At 44.7% G+C, this 4875-nt stretch overlaps 1 non-coding gene across 1 annotated transcript; it reads right to left on the reverse strand.

Moving 5' to 3' along the window:
- Positions 1–1141: 1141 nt before the first annotated feature.
- trnaw-cca (transfer RNA tryptophan (anticodon CCA)) lies at positions 1142–1213 on the reverse strand. The gene has a single exon. It is a non-coding gene; the product is annotated as a tRNA-Trp (tRNA).
- Between the last annotated feature and the right edge of the window lie 3662 nt (positions 1214–4875).

A 4875-nucleotide genomic window follows, 5' to 3' on the forward strand; every position in this document is an offset into this window, starting at 1 on the left:
GGATATTGTTCTTCCAGTATTAATATTTCATTTGCTGTTTGACAATAACCAGAACTTGCTCCAAGGTCTGTCTCACTGTTTCCCCGGTGTTAGGCAGAGATATGCCTGCTGCCCTCATTTATTTCATGTGACAGGACACAAAAGTTCAAAATCAACCTGCAGGTGACCACACACAGCACTGAATAGTCAGGATGGCCGAGTGGTCGAAGGTGCTGTGTTCAGGTCACTGTCTCCTCTGCACGTGTGTTCAGCTTGAATTCCAATTCTGACACTTATTATCATCATTAAACGGAACACATTTGTTTGACACCACGGCCAACTCATTCAAAGTGGGATCCAGCAGGTCAGCTGCTCGCTTAACATTTCCGTCTGACGTGGTGCTGGAGTTTGTTCAAGGGAGTCAGAGCAGAAGATTCAACCTTTCACCTTATTCCTGAGCACCACCTTCTTACCTGAGGCCAGAAAGTCTCAAGCTGTGCATTGCTGATCCTAACCACTCGCTGCTAAATGGCCAGCTCCTGTTGCGATGTGTAAAGTCTGGGAAACACGAGATCTACCACACTCACAGCCTTCCTAAATATAGCACCGTCATTCTATTCTCGTAAAACCAGCTCCTGAAGTATCGGCCAGCTGTGTCGGTTAAAGCTCTGGTTGTGTTCATAGCATTGTGTCAATTGCAGTGTTTCTGCAGTGTAGTGGTTATCACATTTGCTTAACACGTGAAAAGTCCCCGGTTTGAAACCGGGCATAAACATTTTGAATAATATTCAATTAAAGATTAGAAAAAATGAAATAATTGACCTTAATGGTTCAATATTAACAAAGTTGGTATTTGTTTCTGCTTAATGATTAAAAATAATAAACACCAGAAGTGGGATTTGAAACCTTGATTTGAGGATAGATTTTAAATTGAACACAGCACCTTAGACAGCTCGGCCATCCCGACTATTCAGTGGTGTGTGTGGCCAACTGCATGTTGATTTTGAACTTTTGTGTCCTGTCACATGAAATAAATGAGGGCAGCAGGCGTATCTCTGCCTGACACCGGGGAAACAGTGAGACAGACCTTGGAGCAAGTTCTGGTTATTGTCAAACAGCAAATGAAATATTAATACTGGAAGAACAATATCCAAAAGAACAGTGACCCCGACGTGATTTGAACACGCAACCTTCTGATCTGGAGTCAGACGCGCTACCTTTGCGCCACGAGGCCTACACATTGAGCTGGAGATGTTCGTCTATATGAAGGTTCTGCAATACAAGGGGCTTAAAAATTCCCACCCAGTCCCACCAGGTGTCACAAGCAGCGCCCACCTGACAGTCATCGTATGGTTTTTTTCTCAACCTTTTGTCTTGCTTTCACAGGAAAGCATCATTAATTAACCCCTCACCTTCTTTTGCACAATGAAACAAATGCTAACTCAGGGACACTCCATACTTCAATCATTTGTCCTGTGTTTTGTCTAATGTATAGAATGACTCGACAAACTTGTTACTGTAAACTCACTCGGCTGTCAACAAGGTTCAACTTTATTTACTCCCAAAGTGCCCACGTGACATGGTACTCGCTCTGATATACCAGGGCCCGCGTACACACGTGTACAGCCCGATGACCTTCGACAGTGGCGCCCTCTGGTGTCTAGTGACCCCAAGCATCAATACATGACACTTTGCTTGTGACTGTTAAACCATATCCTATTTTACTGACTGTACTTTAATGGGCGGGGATTTTAAAGTCCCATGTATTGCAGAACCTTCATATAGACGAACATCCCTTAACTACTCTATAAACGTCGTGGTTCAACGGTAGTGCGTATGATTCTAGATCAAGGTGCTGCTTGTTCAAATCAAGTCGGGGTCACTGTTCTTCTAGAATTGTTGTTTCACATTAACCAGACCCTTGCTGCAATGTCTGTCTCACTGTTAATAGAGGTAAGGTTGGGGACAGCATCAAACAAGAAATAAGGCATGTGTGCAGTGGTGGTACAGCAGTTATCATGGGTGACTTTAATCTACATATTGATTGGGCTAACCACATGGTAGTAATGTGGTGGAGGAGGATTTCCTGGAGTGTATTTGGAATGGGTTTCTCCAATATGTTGAGGAACCAATAAGAGAGCTGGCCATCCTAGACTGGGTGATGTGTAATGAGAAGGGACTAATTAGAAATCTTGTTATGCGGGGCCCCTTGGGGACGTGTACCATAATATGGTAGAATTCTTCATTAAGAAGGAAAGTGTCACAGTTAATTCAGAAACTAGGGTCCTGAACTTAAGGAAAGGGAACTTTGACGGTCTGAGGTGTGAATTGGCTAGAATAGACTGGCCAAGGAAATTAAAGAGTTGACAGTGGATAGGCAATGGTAAACATTTAAAGATCACACGGGTGAACTTCAGCAATTGTACATCCCAGTCTGGAGTAAAAATAGAAGGGAGAACGTTGCTCAACCGTGGCTAACAAGGCAAATTAAGGATAGTGTTAAAACCAAGGAAGAGGCACATAAATTGGCCAGAAAAAGCAGCAAACCTGAGGACTGGGAGAAATGATGTATTCAACAGAGGAGGACGAAGGGTTTCATTAGGAGGGGAAGCTTGCTTGGAACATAAAAGCTACTGTAAATATGTGAAGAGAAAAAGATTAGTGAAGACAAACGTAGGTCCCTTGCAGTCGGATTCAGGTGAATTTATAATGGGGAACAAAGAAATGGCAGACCAATAGATCAAATACTTCGGTTCTGTCTTCACGAAGGAAGACACGAATAACCTTCCGAATGTACTAGGGGACCGAGGGTCTAGTGAGAAGGAGGAACTGAAAGATATCCTTATTAGGCGGGAAATTGTGTTAGGCAAATTGATGGGATAGAAAGCTGATAAATCCCCAAGGCCTGATAGTCTGCATTCCAGAGTACAGAAGGATGTGGTCCGAGAAATAGTGGATGCATTGGTGGTCATTTTCCAATATTCTATCGACTCGGGATCAGTTCCTATGGACTGGAGGGTAGCTAATGTAACACCACTTTTTAAAAAAGGAGGTAGATAGAAAACGGGTAATTATAGACCAGTTAGCCTGACATCAGTAGTGGGGAAAATGTTGGAATCAATTATTAAAGATGAAACAGCAGGGCATTTGGAAAGCAGTGACAGCATCGGTTTTTGTCAGCATGGATTTGTGAAAGGGAAATCATGGTTGACGAATCTTCTGGAATTTTTGAGGATGTAACTAGCAGAGTGGACAAGGGGGAAACAGTGGATGTGGTGTATTTGGACTTTCAAAAGGCTTTTGACAAGGTCCCAGACAAGAGATGTTGTGCAAAGTCAAAGCACATGGTATTGGGGGTAGTGTACTGACGTGGATAGAGAAATGGTTGGCAGACAGGAAGCAGAGAGTCGGGATAAACGGGTCCTTTTCAGAATGGCAGGCAGTGACTAGTGGAGTGCCGCAGGGCTCAGTGCTGGGACCCCAGCTCTTTACAATATACATAAATGATTTGGATGAAGGAATTGAGTGCAATATCTCCATGTTTGCAGATGAACCTAAACTGGGTGGGGGTGTGAGCTGTGAGGGGGACGCTAAGAGGCTGCAGGGTGATTTGGACAGGTTAGGTGAGTGGGCAAATGCATGGTAGATGCAGTATTATATGGATAAATGTGAGGTTATCCATTTTGGGGGCACAAACACTGGGGCAGAATATTATCTGAATGGCGGCAGATTAGGAAAAGGGGATGTGCAACGAGACCTGGGTGTCATGGTTCATCAGTCATTGAAGGTTGGCATACAGGTGCAACAGGCAGTGAAGAAGGCAAATGGTATGATCGCCTTCATAGATCGGGTATTTGAGAATAGGAGCCGGGAGTACTTACTGCAGTTGTACAGGGTCTTAGTGAGGCCTCACCTGGAATATTGTGTTCCGTTTTGGTCTCCTAATCTGAGGATGGACGTTCTTGCTGTTGAGGGAGTGCAGCGAAGGTTCACCAGAATGATTCCCGGGATGGCTGGACTGTCATACGAGGAGAAACTGGATCAACTGGGCCTTTATTCACTGGAGTTTAGAAGGATGAGAGGGTATCTCATAGAAACATATAAGATTCTGACGAGACTGAACAGGTTGGATGCGGATAGATTGTTCCCGATGTTGGGGAAGTCCAGAACCAGGGGACATAGTTTTAGGATACGTGGTAGGCAAATTAGGAAGGAGATGAGGAGAAACTTCTTTACTCGGAGAGTTGTTAACCTGTGGAATTTCCTGCAGAGGTGTATGGGGAGCTTTGGCTCATATTTGGCCGGACCCCAGCACAAAAATATCAGCATTTGATGTTTTGCTAAATGTCTTGGTTCCTGCAACAAGGTGGCCGCACATGCGCCATGAACCGTCCAAGATGGCGGCCAGTGACCCCGCTGACACGGACCTGTCACCACGGGGCCATCCCAGGGCCTGTGGCCTGTGATTGGGGCCTGGGACCTAAAGCAGATGTTTATGAGGCTCACCAGCCCACTTACGGCTCCAATTCCTGCCCCGCACCGATAACCGACCGTTTCCTGTCCAATATCATCTGGGCTCCACCAATGTAACAAACAGGGTGGATAAAGTGGAACCAGTGGATGTGGTGTATTTGGACTTCCAGAAGGCATTGACAAGGTGCCACATAAAAGGTTACCACACAAGATAAAAAAAACATGGGTTTGGGAGTAATATATTAGCATGGATAGAGGATAGGCTAACTAACAGAAAACAGAGAGTCGGGATAAATGGTTCATTCTCGGGTTGGCAATCAGTAACTAGTGGGGTGCCACAGGGATCAGTGCTGGGACGCCAACTATTTACAATCTACTTTAACGACTTGGAAGAAAGAACCGAGTGTAACGTAGCCAAATTGT

The sequence above is a fragment of the Pristiophorus japonicus genome, unplaced genomic scaffold (genome assembly GCF_044704955.1).
Source record: "Pristiophorus japonicus isolate sPriJap1 unplaced genomic scaffold, sPriJap1.hap1 HAP1_SCAFFOLD_81, whole genome shotgun sequence".
Lineage (NCBI taxonomy): Eukaryota > Metazoa > Chordata > Chondrichthyes > Pristiophoridae > Pristiophorus > Pristiophorus japonicus.